We start from the raw sequence: 20,674 nt of genomic DNA, 5'->3' as shown, positions 1-20,674 counted from the left end.
AAAGAGGATGCCGGTATCTAGGATACGGCATCCACAAAAATCATCGAGAATGTGAATAACCTTGGGAATGTGAAGCTTGTTTTGAATGATCCACTTGAGGGCCGAGGAGAACTGGTCGAAGAGAAAGGGGGCACTGTGCAGACCGAAGGGAAGGACCATATCAAAGAAATACAGGCCTTGCCACTTCATCCCTAGCAGTTCCCAATCAGAGGGGTGGACTAGGATGTTCTGGAAGGCGGCTTTAATGTGCAGTTTGGATATAACGCAGTTCTGACTGAGGAATGGCGATTGCATTATCTACTTTAATGTACTGGAGAGAATAGTCTTCAGGGGGAATGTGGGCATTGACGCTAGTGAGACAGTGTTTGGGGTAGGAGAGGTGGAATATTGTCTGCCATTCTGAGGAATGTTTTTTACGAATAGCCCCAATCGGGTAGACTTGAAGATTAGGAAGGGGAGGAAAGAAAGGGCCCAGTAGTGTGGCCTAGTGAGACTTCTTTTAACATGTTGCTGTTGATAACAAGGGTTTTCCTTAGCAGAGGGCCAACTGGAAAATTTTTGCAGTACCCAGGGGCCAGTATAACCGATTTTAAAACCTTCAGAAAGGCCAGAGAGGAGGTGGTGCACAAAGGGTTGATGAGGGTGATGGTGGAGATAGGACGCCAGCTTGGGGATATTAATGGGGGTGCGGTCCTCTCTGCTGCGGGAGAGTTTGGAGTGGTCCTGGCCGGAGTGGGTGGCACTACATCCTGGCTTGTTGCATCTGTGCTTGTAAGGGCATCAGGAGCAAGCACAGGGACGACTGTTGTTGAAATTGTAGCAGAGGTCCTACCGGGTTGGGAAGTCCCTGGACCTAGGGGGAGACGGGGCAGGAGTAGGCATAGTGGTCAGAGCTACTACAGATTCGGCAGCCAGAGTTGGGGAGGGCCTATAAAGGTGTCTAGATGTAATTGGACATCCCGTTTCCCCCAGTTGAGAGAGAGGTTGTGGAAGGTACAACGCCAAAACTCAACATTGTAGACATACCATGCCATCCCGCAAAATTTCCTCGCTGCGTCCCTGATTAACTGCTGGTAGGTAATTAACGCGGTGGCACAGAGGGATAAATGGAATCCAGGACCGAGGAGAAAATGGCAAAGGCATTCAGCCATTTTTCAATGGAGGTGATTTTGGGATGTTTGGATTCTGTTCCGCTGTAAATTTCCATTCTGTTTGTATCTTGAAATTTGTGAGTGTGTGTGTGTGTTACCGACCGATAACTGTATAAATAATCTATGTAGCTTAATGTCTGCCCGTTCTTTTTAGCCCTTATGGTTATTTTGGGCGGGCAGTACTCTATACTAATTTAATGTTTATTGCAATTATTTTATAAATTGTGAGTACAAATAAATGGTTGTTGTTGTTGGCGGGGAGGGGAATAGTCACCCCTTGAGCCCCAACTTGAAGGTGGAGCTGGGAGTTCTGAGCCTCTTCAAGGAGAGAAAAAATGTGACCTCACACGGGAAAACATAAATTAACAGATATCTGTGAAATGGATTAAAACGGACGGATAGTAAATGGATAGTCAACGGCTTCCAGACCATTTAAACATTTTCCCATACCATTTAGACGGATAAGCATTAATCATTAAACAGTAGGCCACAAGTGTTTAAACGGCAAGCGGAACTTTCAAACAAACAGCAAAAGCATTTTAACAGCAACCAGAACTTGAAACGGATACCAAAGCATTTAAACGGCGGGTCGATTAAACAGATGATCAAAGTGTCAAATGGCTGGAAAACCTTTCGCTCGAGTAGGTACGAAATAAAAAGCAAGCAGGCATAAATTCCATAAGTTTAAATTATAAATAAAAATTGCTAGCGAATAACGAAGTACTGAGCCAGCAAACAAACAAAATAACTCTCAAACTAACACTAAAAGCGTTTTTGCAGTCAAAAGCAAACTTCAAAATATTGAAAACGCTTGTATAGTAATCAAAACATACAAACAGCGCTGGTTAAACTTTTGCTCAAGTAGATGGAAAACAAGCAGCAAGCAGGAGTACGTGAAACTTTCTAGGGAGTTTAAAATATCATATAATTTATGTCGGCATGCACAAACAAAACTAAGCATTTTACGGAAAGTAAAAGTTCAAAATAAGCATGGAAAACGCTTGTATGGCAGACAAAAGTTAATTATACAGCAAGGAAATCTTCAGACTGATATCGAAAGAATAATTATTCATGGCCAGGAAACTTAAAACCAACACCAAAAGCCTTTTATGGGAGAAACACTGCGATCGTGACGAATGTTGTTCACATGTCAAATTAACCTTACCTGCTTCTGTGAAGCTTTCACTTTCTCCGTGATCATGGTGCTCAGGTTTGTCTATACCCTAATTTTCAATTCTTGTGTCTGTAAACAGCCAATATATTTCTGCATTGCACAGCCCTACTGGCAGAAAGTGCCCTTATCTTTCAGAGAAAAATCCTGATCCTGATTTTGCTCAGAAAGATTGACCGACTGAACCAGCAGCAGGGTACTGGTGCATGCGCATGAAGTCCGCTCTAAACTATTGTCCAGGCTCCCGCATTGCACAGCTTTTTGATAACCAGTGTTCTGTTCTACCGATTTTCTGACGTAAACAAACAGACAATTATCGTGAATCGAAGCTGACTGAGGAAAACTGGACAAACTTGCTGTTTGAAACAACTCAAGCCCTCCCATCATCCAACCAAACTTCATCATCAGATTTATAGCTGGCGGTTAGTTGGGGTGTCAGTGCCGTGCGATACAAACAGATCGAGGCAAGTTGATAAGGAAAAAAACAGGTACATGTATTTGTTCATATTAATATCAAATTCACATCCTTCCCACTACATTACTTCACAAACTACGTACATCCTTGTGTCCCCTTCCATTAAAAAACTTACTGGAACGACACTTTGCATTTATTCTGCCTTTGAGGTCTCTCCAAACCTTACCTTTCTCTGATTGAGAATTCGCAGGAAACTTTTTAAAAACTAGAACTTTCAAAGCATTAAGTTTAGTTTCGTCTAGACAATCTTTTCCGTGCATGCTGTCAGTGTTACTGTTTGCTAGTTCTTCTCTGGTAAAGAAGTAGGGCAGCAACTTCAAAGTGCACTTGTGATGTTCGCTTTCTCTAGCAAGCATCTGCTGGAGTTTGCTGACTTTACTTGGTGTCACGCAAGTGGAGATAAGTTCTGGTCTAACATCAGCTAGCTGAGACTCTGTCAGCGTGGATGGCAAAGGTGTTGCTTCTGCTGGAACACGCTGCTGGAGAGCTGTTCCTGGATTGTTCAAAGTGCTGATTATGGCTTCTGGGAAGGTAGGGTCACCACAGACTGTAGCTGAGGTTTCAGCATTGATGGTTGGTAGGTCATCAGACTCGCTTAATGAGGGCTCAGAAATTAGGTCTGTCAGTCCATTAGTGTTGTTAGGGGCACCATAGTTGACAGAACTGTTAAACTAAAAAGTAAACCAAAAAAATATCTATGATAAATACGACTCGGATACATTTTAACCAGCAGGTTTACCGAAAAGTGTGTCATGGAAATACAATTTCCAAAGCAAAGCTATATTTCCCAAATTTTACTATTTTTCCATATTTTTAATATTCTTGCCGTGTAATAAATTTTCCAGTTCTACCTTCAGGGGTTTGACTGCCTTTCAAAAATTCACTCTTTTTGTCCATTACAGTATTGAACACAACAGACCCTCTAAATGCTGGTGAAATAATTGGAGGAATTTCTTCAGCAGCAAATTTAATATGCTTGTTGGCCCTGCTATACACACACTGCTCAATCATATGATGACAAATTTTCTCCATGAAATTTTCCAGTGAGCTCACTTCCTTTTTGTCATGAATGCTTGAGAAATCAATCTACCATGAAAAGAACAAATACAAAAACCAATAACAGTAGTTTCGTTGTTAAGCCGAGGCATAAAAATATAATAGAGCACAAACTTAAGTTTACACCCAATTTCATTGTTAAGTGCACAGGTGACCTCTTTTGATATTCCATGTAACCTAGCCTATCTGACTTCTCTATGGTGAAAGTTGACTTTTATTGATGAAGGATGGATTCATTGGACTTCAAACTAAGGGTAGGATGATCAAGAAAACATTGTGTAAAAGATAAATTGACAGTTTTAAATGTTTGCACCTTGCAAATATTGAAAGTCAATGGCACAATTCTTCAGGAAGTCAGTATTAAGAGCTAATGCTGCACTCAAATCATTTGAAGTATCCAGAAAAAGCAGGAATCCTGCAAAATCCATAATCCTCTTCAGCCATTTGAGGTCAGTAATTATCATTTATTCGTCTCTTCTTCTGCTAATAAAAGCAAACATTGCCAGTTTCACATTTAGATGGTCTTTCAGTTGTTTTACATAGCATGTCAAAAGATGGCAAATAAACAAGAACATGAACAAAATGCTTATTTCAACACGGTAAAAAATTTGACATGAGAGAACAGGATGATATGGCAGTTTCTGCTTGGCAGAGGCAAACCTTGATATGCGAGAATATGTATTTGTTGCAAATGTACCTGTTCCAACTTCTGATTCATGAATGTCAGGTTGGCCATGATCACATTACTTATAGGGTGTCCAAGTCTGAAATGTTCATGCCATTCCAATGGGATGTCAAATGATATTAGCACAGAATCTGCTGCATTAAACAGGCCTAACAAGAAAAAAATATTGTGCAGAGAGAAAAAACAGTAATGAAAGCCTTTTACTATAAATAGCCAGGGATCTCAAGAAATGGCGGCAACTGCTTAAAAACCAGCTACTAATTTTGCCCCAACAACTTCTTAGATATGGTAAGGCTCACTATGTGTTAGTGAATAAACAGTGCAGTTATGGGCCTCTATGTGGAAGGCGCAGTGCCCTCATGGTTAGTGCGGTCAACTGAGCGAGAGGCATTTGATAAAAGGATAATGCATTAAACCAAAATACAAAGCCAACAACTTTGAGAATATAACTTCTAAATTTCAAAAACAAATTTGTAAAATCCAACACTCACCGACGAGCTGTATAAACGGCAAAGAAACAAATGCACGTCTCTCAGACGGAAAGCGATAAAAGAACACTTCAAAAAGAAATCGGAAAGTGGGCGTGAGAATCAGCGTGAATTCTGGGATACATATCGCCCCTTAAACAGTAAAACTAAACAAGCAAATGACATAGTTCTTAAGGAAAATGAAGTTCCCATCACAAATAAGAAACAGATTGCGGAGTTGATGAACAATCACTTCGTCAAGGTGACGGAAAATGCTGATGATGTAAAGGAAAGTGATTTTGGAGAAGACTTCGTGAATCATCCGAGTATTTTGGCAATTCGTAATGCGCAAAGACATGCACCAGAACAGTTTAGCTTTCATCACACGAACATGGTGTTGGTAGAAGAAATGCTTAAACACATGAATATGCGCAAAGCATGTGGTTACGACATGTTACCACCCAGGCTGATTAAGGATTCTGCTTCTGTGATCGCCAAGCCGCTAACAGTGCTATTCAACTGCTCTATTGATCAGAGTAGGTATCCGGCATCTTGGAAGATGGGACAGATTACACCACTATTCAAAAAGGACGATGAACTAAATAAAGCAAATTACAGGCCGGTGACTGTGCTTCCTGCACTAAATAATATATTTGAAAGACTCCTGGCAGCGCGACTTGGTGATTTCTATAGCTTGATTCTATCGGACTATATCAGCTCTTATAGGAATTTTCACAGCTGTGAAACTTCCCTGCTATGCATGACAGAGGAATGGAGAAGGATGAGAGATCAAGGGGACACTGTGGCAGTTGTATCTATAGACTTGTCAAAGGCGTTTGATGTAATCCAACACTCTCTTCTTGCGAAGCTCAAAGCCTACAGATTGGACCAGGCAAGTTGTGCCCTGATTAAGGACTACCTTTCCTCAAGGAATCAGAGGGTCAAGATAGGGGATACATTTTCAGAGTGGCTACATGCAAGACGAGGAGTGCCTCAGGGAGGCGTCCTCGGTCCCATGTTTTTCAATATTTTCATAAATGACATTTTCTTGTTTTGCGGGGATGTTAAGTTAAATGCTTATGCAGACGATCACCAAATATATTCATCGGACAGTGATCCTGTTGCGCTAGATGGGCGCATGCATAACGCAGTCAAAACAGCAAACCGGTGGTAGCGGCAAAATGGAATGTTGGCCAATGAAAGCAAACATTAGGCTTTGATCCTGGGAAAATCGGAACACACCTCGTTTCCTACAAAGGACTCAATTGACATTTTGGGAATGAACATTGATAACAATTTAAATTTTCACAATTACATATCTCTTATTTGCAAAAAAGTCAACAGCCAGTTTAATGTAATGCTTAGGTTCAGAAACCTTATTTCCAAAGACATTTTAGGGAAACTGTATAAGGCCTACATACTCCCTCATTTTGATTATTGCTCAACAGTTTGGCACTTTTGCAGTGCAAACAACAGGGACAAAATAGAAGCTCTTAACAAAAGGATTCTGAGATTCATTCTAAGGGATTTTGAATCGCCTTATACTGTGCTGCTAGACAGGGTAAACTGTCTCCAACTTCATGATCAATGCATCTGTAAATTCCTTACTACCTGGTACAAAAGTCTATTTTTCACTAGCTATCCGGCCTATATGAGAAACATGTTCTCGTTCCGTTCTACTTCATACAACATGCGTGGAAACTATATACTGGAAATGCCCAAACCTAAAACTACAACTTTTGGTCTCCACTCCTTTACTTATCTGGCAACAAAAAAATGGAATTCTCTACCCAATTTTATAAGGTTATGTAACTTCTCAGACTTCAAAAAGCACATCAGTAAAACCAATTCATAAAACATGTAAATGACAATTTTATAATTAGTTAACGTAAGTCAATTGTAAATATGTAAATAGCAATTTCTATTTTAATTTTTCGTTATCAAATATTTTGTTGCTCGGAATTATTAGCTGGTCAAGCTACTCTGAAATTCGAGCTTAAATAAAGTTTATGTATGTATGTATGTATGTATGTATGTATGTATGTACCGATGTCCGAGGGGTCTACTTGGTGAATGGCTCTGCAGGTATCCCTCTGACATACCTTTATTCTGACTTCCACTTTCGAATATGGCCTTGCAGAAGTAACCAAGTAAGCCTGCCCTTCGCTGCCAAGATGCTTAAGGGGGGTTTTACCTGAAAAATGGCCTTTTTTGCAACAATTGTCACAACTCTGATTTTAGACAAAACCATAACAAACTATATATCACTGGAAAGCTCTTGGCCTGTAGATTACTAAAATGTATATTTCAATGTGTTAGTGATTATTGTAACTTGACACCAGGCTTTTAAAGTACCACATGCTGTGCATGACCCATGTGTACTTAAGAAAAGATTTTCATGTGTAATTTAAAGAGAGAATGGTCATTTTAATTTTATTTTAAAGTAAACATATTGCTTGCTGGGATGAATGAGGGATTTTGCCAAATTTTATAATACCGAGTCCCAACTCCCATCTAAAGTTGCGCAATCAAAATCAAGAAATTATTTTTTTGATAATTTCTATCCTATGCAATCTATGGCAATTTCCCTCATTCATCCCAATTAACTCAATGAGACCAACAAATCCTGAAAATTTCAGGTCAAAAGCTTAAATCCTTCTTGAGATATCTTTTCTCAAAAGCAAAAATACCGCATTTTGAGAAAAACAGCCGTAAACTTAAGAAATGCAATTAAATATCAATTGCTTTGAAATTACAATGGTAATGAGAGAAATACAGTTCAGATTTTGTTCACAGAAGCCTGGGGTAATAATTTAAAACCCCCCAGCTTCATATGTCACTCCTTCGATCTCACGAAGGGCTTCCTCTCGCTGAATACGCACAAGCTGAAGACCCTGGCGACGCCTTTTTTCTTTATCAGTTGCCTGAATGTCTGCTTTTCGTAAGCATTTCTTGTCCTTGAGCCCAAAAGCATGGCTGGTGTATAAGCCACCAGGAATGGAGAGTTTTTCCATTATCCTCTTCCTACATTCCGCTCCTCTGTGAAAATGGCATACTGCAGATGCTGCAGCACAGTGGATAACTTTAGCACCATGATGTTTGTGTTTTGGGCACCGAACCCAGACCATCGAGTTGATGCACTCGTTTGGGTTTTGAGTGGTCCCACGAACACACCTCTCAAGGAGCTTAGTGTCACTGAGAGTCATGAATGTAGGTTGCAATACTTCTAGGAAAACTTCAGGCAAACAGTAATCACCTTTATAGGTGGATGTGCCCGTCGCCAAGTCCTGCTGCCATTTACACCAGGAGCTTTCCCCGGGTGGACAGAAGCGATGCTGTTTAGCAGCATCTCCTGATTGGACGCTGTGGTTAAGAATGGCAATAATGTTCTTTTTCATTGCCTAAACTGCCACATGGACTTCCCTGTCTGATGGATTTGACTTTGATATTGTATTCTGACGAATAGCCAGTCCATAGTACTTCTGAAGTTGCTTTATTTTGGTTTCAGTAAGTCGACCATGCCCTCCTATCGGCTTCCCATCTGTAAGTTTGCCTTTAGTTCTGGCTTTCAGATTAATTAAGTGTTTGCCCATTCTCTTCTGGACATGGCCCACACAGTCCAGCTTGATGACTTTACAGTCATCATAGACATTCTCAACTGTATTAAAGGCTTTACTGTCACCATCTGACACCATCCATTTGTAACAAATGTTGTGGAGTTCAATTGACCTGTTCCAAAGAACAGCAGCACCTTCAGCCTCCATAGCTGGTGAACTTCCTGTAAAGTTAATATCGCATTCTCCAGATGCTACGTGTTCTCTTCTCCATTCCTCAAATATCTCATCCTCTCCTTCACTCTGGGATTTTTTTAGGGCGCACTTTTGGCAGGCTTTGGATAACACATGGTAATCCAAAACCTCACCAGTGTCCACAGAAATCACAAACACCACTCCTGTCAAGGCAGTAAAGCCTCTCTTGGCCCATGTGCCATCAAAGCTTACGGCAGCATCCAGAGTCGCAGTGTTGTCCAATTCATCATTTTCTTCCATGATGACTTGCCGAAGTCTTTGGCCTGCACTTATTAACTCTTCTTTTGCCTCATCTTCAAGAACATCTAAAACGCTATCCACTTGCTTATAATAAGCACGTGTGGAGAGACAAGGCATGTTCATCACCCCACAGAAGGAAGCAAGTCCTTCATATCCAGTGCCTGATTCTATGGAGTGATAAACAGCTCTCCTGTTCACATCATATGACTTGCCTCTTTTCGTAATGTTACCTGATGTCATCAATGGGCTGCTTTCCTCACAGGCACTACAGTTAACAGACAAGTTTGACATCAATCCTGCACGAACAGAGTTATTTTCTTCAAGGGTAAGGTTTGCTGAAGTTGAAATAAAATGAGAAGCACGTAAGAGAAACTACAAGAACAATTATTTGAACAAAATGTCTTTTAATAAAATTAGCAATAATCATCACTATTGTCATATGAACAAGAGGCTTCTTGGCTAAGAAATTAAGCAAAGAAATGTTGCTATTACAGCAGACTTTACAAGCCCCTCTTCCAGGCATCATTTTTATTGATAAAGTGTTGGGTCTCTAACTTCCTGATTGTCATATACTTATAATATTGACTTGGCTTACCTTCTTCACATTTGTGCACAGAGGAGAGCATGGATGATAGATTCTTTAAATCAATTAGTCTGTATCCACTCGAATCTACTTCTATTTTGGTTTCTTCATCAGAACTACCAGAGGATTCATCCATAGATAGGTGAAGTTTCATTTTTTTTCGAGAGGAGCTTAGCGGTTTATCACTCTTGTCGGCGGATGATTCATCCGACACATCAGATTGATCAAACGAACCGCTAGGACGATTGATCAATTCAGTGGCATCACTCTCTTTTGCTGGAGTTTTCTCTGATAATTTTTCTCTTCTGCGTGACCCACCAAATCCTTTTCCTTTCCTAACCTTTCTATAAGAGCTTCGCTTTTTCTTTCCAGTCATTTTTGACGACAATAATTACTTTAACCGCGTTCGATATTTCACAAGCTCACTAACTCCTGATCAAATGTATCCATCCCATAGTGCAGTTTCTAGGTTTCTGCTTCATGTAAGAGTCACAGAGTTGTCCACCTTTGTTTCTGTGTATTATCCAGCTTTTCTGGGGAGGCCACGAAGCGGTAAACAAAAAAAAAACAACCTACGTTGCCATGGAAACGAGATTTGAGCTGAATACCTCTTGTCAAAAAGTGTCCCGTTCACATAAAAATATTGAAAATAGGCACCCAAAGCACTCCCAAATGTACACTTTAATGGTTAAAGTTGCCGATTTGACAGAAAACAAAAAATCACTTTTTTGGGCAAAATTCAGGTAAAACCCCCCCTTAATTTGATTCCCCAGATTATGCCCACATAACCCACAAGCAGAAGCCGTTGGATACGATAGAGAGGGCCAAGAACTAGCATTGCGAGCATCGATTGCAGTAAGAAGTGCAGGGGAGATGAAATCGTAAGGCAACTGCCGGCTCGAGTTTAGTTCCATGGTTTTCATCTGCTGTAACGGTAAAGATGAAGTTGACGAGGCACTAGGAAGAGGATCAGCTATAAGAGAAGTGCTAGTGCTGGTGCCTTGTTCTTGGCAGTAGCCTCCGGTGCAGAAGATAGCGTGGAGATGGACACAAAATTTCTTGGCCCGTTCGTACCTTCCCTTCGCCACGAAAGACCTGCAGTCAGTGTCTTTAGAGCTGCAGGTCAAAACCCCATCCAAGATCTTCACATGGTTATATCCCACGGTGTTATTGGTTGAATGAAAACGAAGCACAGCATAAGATATATCTGATACTTTCACCACAACAGCCATGCTATTCTGTGACCCAAGTAAAGCGGAGAGCATTTCCTTGGAAGCACCTCTCCATTATAATCCTCAATTTTGTCACGAGATAATTCAAATGTGTCTTGAGGGGGAACAGCATCTTTACACTCGTCAGAATGCTTGCAACTAAAGGAGGCAGCACGCCCCGAAGACACAAAAGTTGCATGAACACTCATGCAGTCTTTGTGGCTACAAAAGAACATGTCGCCTTCTTTCATAACAAAACAACGATCGTCGCGTGTACCTGTTCTAGCCGAGAAAATTGACATCTCCTTGGTGGCTAAAACAACAATGGCGCCAGGACAACTGCTCTTTGGCTTTTTAGTTGCTGGTTCTTTTGTTCGACCAAGATGGAAGCCACATCTCTGACATTTAGCTGGCTTCCAACACATTGAATATGTACTTTTGCAACGCGAACATTCACCAAACCCCTGTTTTGTGCTTGTAGAAGGAATCATTGGAATGTTACAATGAAACCACCCAATGTCTAAGAACGAAGCGAAGAACAAAGAACGAAGCGAAGCGAAGCAATGTCAAAACGAAACCAATATGTATAGTAAAAAAGCAAGCTCAAATAATGAAGAATAACGAAGCAAATGTAAGGTATTATACATTGAAATTGAAATTCCGAAGATCACGCAATATATGCAGACGAAATAAGCCAATCATATGCTTGTAACCCATGCAACCATGTCGCATGCATCAACCAATCACACAGCATGATACGAGAGGTGCGTATTTACTGAGAATTCCACAAATGTCTCACCCAGTATATCATCATTTCTTCATCGCACCATGCGTTCTCCTGGAATTTTGTGACAACGCGCGAGTCATACTGTTTCAGTTCTTTATCAGGGATTCACTTTCCTGTCCCCTTGAATATCAGAAGGGGCTTTATTCGTGGTTCTCCATCTGCAAATACAGTCAGCTGCACAGTACATTGCTGTTTTTCATGGCCACTGCTAGTGGTTCGGGTCTAGACCGTCTTTTCTCCTTTTGTCTGGTAAGTCACCCCTTTTGTGTTAAAGCAAAATTCTAGGGGTGTCTGAACCATGTTGGCAATGTTGCTCAAATTCCACAGACCAAAATGCTATCTTCTTTATCAGCTAGATCTTGCTTTGTCTTGATTGCCATTCGGCGAATATATCTGTGAAACTGCTGGATGTTTATGCACAGAGTCTCTGGGTGGCTCTGGGCAACATTTGTTGGCCTTCGAAGAGATATATCAAAACAGGTTTTGAATCAAACAAACTAATGGTCAGACATTTTAAAGTCTGCATCAGGATATTTTTCTCACATTATTTCTTTGCATCTGTTTCTGAACCACCACTTTTTGACTTTGATGCCTTTACTTTGTAAATCATTGAACTCACTGTACAGCTGCTTCTCCATTTCCTGAGAAGAAGCCTGCCTACCAGCGCCTGGCTTTCTGGACTTTCTTGGGTCATTCCACAGCTTAAGTTCTTGAGCAATCCAAGGGTTGTAGGTGCTCAACTTCAGATGAACATTATATTGTTCTGTGAACTATCTGGCTGCTTTGGCCTTGTTTTTGTACTTCTTATACAAATCGATAAATTCTAGCTTCTGTTCACAAGTCCACTGTTTCCTCTTGTGAAACTGTTGCTTCGGCTGTCCGGCCTGTCCAGTCGTCTGAGTGGCTTCAGAGTTCTGGCTAGCTTCTGAGTTCTGTTTGTCTTTAGAGTTCTGACTGGTGTCTGAGTTCTGGCTGGCGTCTAAGTTCTGGCTGGCTTCTGAATTCTGGCTAGGTTCAGTGTTTTGACTTGCTGGAGACGATTGCGACTCCGGCGTGGTATCATTGTCCTCGTTGTCTATTTTGGGCCTTTGTAATTGTTGGCATGTCAAGCAAACTCCTACCTGTCTCATCGGTCTGTACTCGACTTCATTCACCGTTTGAGCTGTTTCAGGAGCACACAACGCACACACAGATACTTTGCATTTCATACACTTATACTTAGTGACCCTTTCACAAACTGAGCATGTTTCCTCCATTATGAATTTTGTTGTGCAAAGGCGCGGGCCAAAGGTCACCTGTACAGCATGTGACTCGATTCCGAAATGAACAAAGAACCATTGTGTAACCTTGTGTCATGCATGCGACTCATCTTTGCTCACACAACAGTTCAGGCAGTTATACTGCACGTACGTACCGAATCTAACTACAACTCCAGACATTATGGCCACTGCATTCAAGCATTTCTGTACCATCAAGTCACGGATAAAAGGAGATCATATATACAGAGCTGACCCATGAATTAATTCAACATGTGCTTGCTATCCTGAGCGAGAAAATCCTCATTCAGCGCATGCCATTGTCGTCAGAATGAAAGATAGTACAACGAACGCAGCAGAGCAAACAGTGGGGCATATTCCTGGTTCTCTGGCTGAAGTTCTGTTTCAGCCATTAGTGGATGGCAATATTTCTATTAGTTCCAAGATTACTGGATAATCCAGGAGTGCTCCAGAAGGCACTTGGGTCCAAGGAGGAGGACTGGAGATTCCTTGTTTTCACAAAGTTTTTATGAAAAGTGGCCTTCCAGATTTAAAGAAGACATCGCAAGAAAAACTCTCTGCTCTCAAGCAAAATGCAGATGGAACAGCCTGAGTGCAGGACTGATCAAAGGACTGAAACATTTGAACAGTAAATATTTGTGATTTAATTTCATACTTACATATAGGGGCTGTATGTGCTAGATACGGTATGATCAGAGTCAAATTATACAGTATTTAGTTCCCGTATGATATGAACTCTACTTTTCATTGTATTGTACACACGTTTGGTGCCTTTTTTGTTACAGTATGCTTTGGTAATAAATATGTGACGCCTGATCGCAGGTTAATACGTAACCTGAATGACCTTTTCATACGTATCATTTAACGTGTCTTTGTGTAAAATGACTGCCCAATTACAAACGTTTTTTAACCATCTGAAAGTAACGGCTACCCGAAAGTAATGGCTACCCTAAAGTAACGGCTACCTGAAAGTAGCGGCTCCTTGGGCCTGCTAAATTCGAAAGTAACGGGGGCTGTTACTTTCGGAATTCTACAGTACTTGTCTCTGAAATAAAGTGTTATAATGCAGAATGTGTGACCCTGTCTTTGAGATATTGTCTCTCGGGTCTCATTAACATCAGTTTATGGATGCCATAAACTTAAACTTTATGTTCATTTGACAGTCTTTGAATCCTGCATGTAAAAGGAAGTTAAGTGTTAGAGAATGGTTTAAATTGGCCACTACATTCTGTGCATTGTGGGTTTGACTGTTTTGTGTAAGATGTTCAATGCTATTCACAGCAACTACTGTGCCAGATGTAGACTTCTTCGGAGTGGAATCATGCCCGGCTCTAGAAGAATATTGGAGGATTCTTTGTACTTTTCCAGGCTTTGTCTGTTGCCATACGACTTAACGCTACTCTCGCTTCTGTGGCCTTAAGTTCTACCAATTTGTTGAAATGGTAGTCCGGCTTCATCTAGAGCAGCGATTGTTGTAGATCTAACACAATGGTTTGTGTAGACTTTGCTCAAGCTTGCAGTGAGTGATATTTCGTTCATCATGTCACCCAGTTTATTCACTCCAATCGGTGAATTTTCAAACCAGAACTTGTCGCTAGAGAGAAAATTTCTCTTTGGTTTCTGAAACAATGCAGTTTGGTTAGGATTTAGGATGCTCAGAAGCATTTTGAAATGTTTACAGGACAAAATGACATTCCAGTGCTGGACATTTTTGGAACACTTTCCTTGGCTTTATCTCTGAGACTGCCGTGGTGGTTTTTCGTTTTTTCGCTGATAGATATCTCCACATACTCACCGTCGTTTGCATCTTTCTTAATCACAAAACTATCTAGTGTCAAGGATCAAAGATTTTCCCTTCCGTGGCAACAAAGGTGAAGGCTGATGTAGAACCAGTTCACGTGAAGTAAACTTATCGAAGTTTTGTCTTCGGGAGAGATAGATGGATCATGTTGAACTTTTGCAAAGCCTTGAGCTTTAAGCTGTTTTAGTTCAGCACTCAAGGATTTATTTGCAATTTTACATTGCGGATCTCATATGATAGAAATGCAGCTAAACTCTGGCAGTGTGTTTAAGAGGCGATCAATGGCTGCTCTGATGGACAAGTGTGCTGAAGCACTGTAATGCTCTGTCTGCAATTTCCTTTATTGGTAGAATTTATTTAACCTCTCAGAGAGAACTTCTGGTGAAAGACTTTCCAAAACCTCATTTGAGTATTTTTTGGATAACCAGTTTATAAGACAAACAAAAAAAAATATAATGACTTTATCCAAAGCTGGCAAAACTGTTGACAACATGCAAAAATATTTTAACTAGCTTAAATGAAAAATTTAAAATTCGCAACCTTAGCTTTCAAAACAGATATTCCCCAAGCAGTTGCTTTCTTGGTGTTTTTAGGAATTGCATCATCAATAAGAGAATCATTGTCTGCATCTGACAAATCGTCAAACTTTGAGTCAGCTGAAGCCATGGTATAATGACAGTGGTGTGTTCAATTTACACCACGGCTATTACACCACAATAATGATGTCAAGGAGGTTGTTTCGTCACAACCCAGTATCACATGGTACAAATCAGCCAATCAGAAAATTGGAATTCATACAGTGTATGAAAGTTGAATGATAGACAGCTTTAAATTACACAGTCAACCTCATAAACACATCTTTTCACATCATGATGATCATTTTTGACTTAGATTACTACTTTGCCAGAACCTACAAACTAAACAACTTAGACTAAATCAGTCCAGGAGCAGTTTTTAATTTACAAATAAAAAATCCGTTTCCATTTTCTCTGCTACGAAGCTTTGAACTGTGCAGCAAAACTCGCTGTATATATGTATCATATTGCATCATGATTGTTTGCTTAAAATGTGAAAACCTAAATTAAACACGAAAAGCAATCAAATGTAAAGATTCCTCTCTTAAAAGTGTAGTTGAAGCTACGACAATCACAGACGAATCGAGAAGTGTCGGGCTTCGGAGAGAAGTATTTTACGGAGAATGCGACCACAGAAGGCGATGAAAGTTCCGATTAATGCTTGTTTATTTCTGCACAATGTATGTTGATTCTCGTAAACTGAAAATAATGATTATATAACTAAATAAACTAATGTGAATGTACAAAGGCAAAAACTACACTAACTATAACCGAAAATAAGGTATAAATAAAGAAACTAAAACGATTTTAAAGGTTAAACTTGCATGCTGAATTCAAATTTGGAGGCAGAACCCGCTAGTTACATAACAACAATACTACAAGAAAAATACATGTTCCGCACAAAAAACGACAGAAAAATCTAACAAAATATGCAAGGAATAAATGCTGAACAATAATTTCTAAACAGCTAGGGACCAATACACTTGAAATAAATGCACAAAATCCTAGCATTTGCCACGCTGGAATGCTCCTAACCTAAACACGTGGTCCCTAGAGAAACTTACTAAAAGCTTAATAATCGATGAAAAGCGAACCCAATGGAATATAACTAAAATAAACAAAACAGTAAAACACTTACATATCTTTTCCGTGCAGTAATACCTCTAGCTGGCTTATAAAGGTCCTTAAAATTCGAAGATGATTCCTACAACAACATAACACCGATGATCCTCTAACAGAAGTGCGAAACTAAGCAAGAAGGTGACATGTCCCAAGAGTCATAGCGCGGCGAAATAGATAAATGAAGGAAAAACAAAAGAAACACCGGAAATGAAAGAAAAACTAAATACAAAACCGTAACAAAAAGTACAAGTCTTCTTACTCTGCCTTTTCATCGGGGCTGCCACATTGGATGATGATGGGGGACTGGGGCCGAAAAAGTGTTATGGTTTTAAACAGTAGAGAGAGAGATTTGGAAGAAGAGAAAATTATGAGTGCATTAAATCTATAAGATAAATATAAATGGGAGAAATGTGGGCCATAAATGTTAAATTAAATGTATTTTTCTTTTACAGATATATCCATGACAGCCACATTTTAAATTTTCTACAGAAGTATTTAAAAATACATTTTGCTTGATTTGTGACTGAATTGTATACTTAAAAGTAGTATAATATTATCTGACCTTAGATGGGAAATTGTGCACTACACCTTATCCGTTAAATGGATAAAAGCATTTATCATCCATTTGTGATCTGTAATCGGTTTAAATGTTTCATGAAAACTGTTGCAAGCGTTAGGGGAAGCATTTAACGTTATGATCGAACCATTTGAACGGCTTTTGCAACCGTTCATAATTTTTTGCATCTGTTAAAATGGAAAGAGTTATCCATAAATAACATCTGAGCAACCATTAAAATGGGAAAAGCGATCCGTTAAAGAAATGTAAGCACCCGTTAAAACAAGAAAAGCAATCTGTTAAAAAATTTAAGCATTCATTTAAACGGCAAAAGCTATCCGTAAAGAAATCTTTGAATTCATGTTAATGAGAAGTGTATCCCGTATCCGTTTAGAAAGTCTTGGAACCATTATAAAAACGCCTTAACAAACATTTCAAGCTTACTGTTAAAATGACCAAACACAATGTTGACCAGAAACTACAGAGTTTGGAAGACAGACAGAACAGAATGGTAAAACAATTTGTTGAACCGAACAGAAAGCCGTGGTCTGCATGTGTCCAAAATCCCTAGTTGGCGTTACGCATTGCATTACACATAGAGTGTCTGGTCACGTGTTTAGCTTCAAGCTAATTGACAGATGAGTCATGTGCTAGAGAGAGAGAATGTTCCAGATGTTGATTGTTGAATGTGAGAGAAAGTAAGAATGTTCAGGATGATTGTTTACCTTGATAGTTCAAGATTGTACTGAGATTGTGAAGTTATACAGTCCTCAGACGGAAGGAAGTAAAGATTGTGAAGCGCACAGAGGTGTAAAGTTCATTCAAACATGGCATCAGGAATCCCTCGGCAAAGCAAGGTGAAAGTAAGACTTCCCAAACTTGAAGTAAGGAAATTCAATGGGAATTCAAGAAATGGCAAGAATTCTTGGACGCCTTCGAAAGCACCATCAACCAAAATGAAAGCATTGCAGCTGTAGACAAATTCGCCTATTTGGGAAGCTTAGTCACTGACCAGCCATATCAACCATTGCAGGATTCTCCTTGACAGCAGTGAACTATGCGGCCGCTGTTGATGTTTTGAAGAAAAAGTATGCAAAGGAAACTGCCATACAGGCTAGATTTTAGCGCCAGTGTTCAGTGATAAAGATACGACTCTTTTGAGGAAACTATACGACAGCTGCAGCGCTCATTTTAGAGGTCTCAAGGTGCTCAAAGTAGACCAAACTAACTTCGTAGCAGTGGTAGTTCCCGCTGTTTTACAAAAGTTGCCTGAAGCATCTCACCTGACCACAAGGGAAGCTGACGTTCTGAACTGGACAATGGAGGAGTTGTTGAGCGCATTTTTATAGGAGTTAGAGCAGAGGAAAGACCATTACTATGCAATGTCCTTGGGTGGAAGTATGCAGAACAGGAAGGACTGCAAGACATTTTATTCAAAGCAGGAAGTCGAGAACTGTGCAGTTTGCCTTGGGAGACAGGCACCAGCGAACTGTAAGAAAGTGAGCGATGTGAATGTACATAACAACATTTCAGTTAAGTACGGTAGATGTTTCAAATGTTTGCAAAGGGGACACCAAGCTCGAGATTGCAAGTCGATTGAATTGTGTAACAAGTGTGGGAAGTCCCACCACATTTCAATTTGTGATAAGCAGGATAAGCCAGCAGTCAGTGAATGAAGATTTGGAGGTTCATTTTGGTTTATACTGTGTCGGATAAATTTGCGCTCACTGGCAAACTTGTAATAAGAACAGATCGTCCATACATACAAATTTAGATAGACAATTAAGCAAGTTGCACACGCAGTAGCTGAAGGGTCTACATAAAATTTGCGGATTGGTAGCGCAGTTGTACTTTTGCCAGTCTTGAAGTGAACTGAATGAGCATTGTATGAGCACTGAAATATACAGTTTACTGTAGTGATAATGAAGTCAGCGTACGATTCATGATTTGCAGTTTTCAGTTTTTTATGAAGTTTTGGAAATGTGCTGTTTTATATTTTCTGTCAACGAAAGAGTGGTTTTGATTAAACAATCGATAATCGTTTTGTGAGGGTAAAGACAATACGAATGTTCATTTATGACAAGTATACGGTTCACAACAAATTAATTTTCTGCGAGGTAATTGGCATTGCCAAATATCTTTAAAGATAATAAGGTGTCAATTTCAGAGAGAAACTTGTACTTTTCGGCTTACCTTTGCAGTTTGTAGGATCAGCGGACTACTTTTAATTTCAGCTTTTAAACGAAGCTTTGGGGTGGATTTTGGTTTATGCAGTTTCGGATAAATTTGTGCTCACAGGCAAACTCATAATAACATATCTGCGATACATACAAGTTTAGATGGACAAGTGGGTCGCACATGTGATATGACAAGTCAAGAGAAAATGATTTTCTCTTGGACAAGTATATGGTTAACACAACAAATTAATTTCCGGTGAGGTAATTAGCTCCGCCAAATATCTTTAAAGATAATAAGGTGTTGATTTCAGAGAGAGGAACTTTTCAGCGGAGTGCTTTTTATTTGGGTTGGTACATTCTCCGGACCCCTAGCACATGGACTAACAAGATGGACCTGGTACATGAACTACTTGAACGAACCACCAATGGACTACCCTAAATGTAAACCCCTAAAATTTCTAACCCAAAAGTTTAAGAATCAGTTTGTCTGCTCATGTTCCAATCTTCTAGGAACAATTTTTAAACGTCATCGCTTCTGCATGCATTGCGTGCCATTTTTTTCCACATGCAGACTTGCACAACAGTTTTGACTCCCACTGAATGAAGTAGACTTGGTGTGTGTCTACCTACAACTACTGCACTGTTCAGAAAGTGAACCAAAAAAGCAATTTCCTGATTCACTGAATCATTTACAACAGATCATAATTGCATACTGCATGACTGGAGTTTCATCTACATGTAAGAAGTTTATTACTTTTACTTGTTGAAAATTAATAAAAAGTGTCAGTTTAAGTTGTCACGTGGAAGTTACATGTAGATAAGGTGTTCATTGTGCATTAAAATGTTTGCTAGGAAAAAGGAGCAGATTCTACTGCTGTTTGTTCAGTCGTTCCGACTGTGACTTTCAAGATCCTTTTTAGTTGTATCTTCACAATGGCTAGTTTGCATTTTTCCTGTTATTTGTTACAACTGTTTTATACACTTGCCTGGGTGTCGGGCAGCTTCTGATGAGTTCATCTGTCTCGAGACCCGCTGGACCAGGGCTGCTGGAAGTAGGATGCTGTGATGGAACATTCTGGATGACTGGACTGATTGGTTGTAGGACCTCAGGCAGTCTACTAAAAACCTCTGTGTCGATTGTATGCAAATCTGCACACTCGTCAATGAACCCGCTTGCTGATGCCGAAGTTTCGTTAAGCTGTAGAAAGAGAGAAAAGAAAAAGACAGAAAATTTCATTCTCCAACAGAAGGGCCTGGTTCATGCGTGTGAACAGAACTACTTCATCATTTGTGCCAATTTACACGTATACTATAGGTGACTGATACTTAAGAAATAGAAAACATGTACCGTGTTTCTATCAAGTTTTAGATTATTCGCTCTCGATTTCTATGCACGGTAGTTGACTTGGACTGCGCCCTCGTCAGCTATCACGTGATAGAAATCTTGAGCTCATAATCTAATTGTTTAATAGAAACATGAGTGGAAGTTTGGGAGAACGAAGCACAAGCTGTTAACGTAATGATGGCGCGA

At 39.9% G+C, this 20,674-nt stretch overlaps 1 pseudogene across 1 annotated transcript; it reads right to left on the bottom strand.

Moving 5' to 3' along the window:
- Positions 1 to 7,430: 7,430 nt before the first annotated feature.
- On the bottom strand, positions 7,431 to 10,097 carry LOC149099941 (uncharacterized; annotated as a pseudogene). The gene is made up of 2 exons (XR_016203938.1): positions 9,650 to 10,097; positions 7,431 to 9,389 (listed from the first exon to the last, which is right to left on the bottom strand). The product of XR_016203938.1 is annotated as an uncharacterized LOC149099941 (transcript).
- Between the last annotated feature and the right edge of the window lie 10,577 nt (positions 10,098 to 20,674).

Source organism: Orbicella faveolata, unplaced genomic scaffold (genome assembly GCF_042242905.1).
Source record: "Orbicella faveolata isolate gen_17 unplaced genomic scaffold, um_ofav_v1 contig_46, whole genome shotgun sequence".
Lineage (NCBI taxonomy): Eukaryota > Metazoa > Cnidaria > Anthozoa > Scleractinia > Merulinidae > Orbicella > Orbicella faveolata.
The sequence above is the reverse complement of the archived record's forward strand: the minus strand, read 5'-3'. Positions and strand labels throughout refer to the sequence as shown.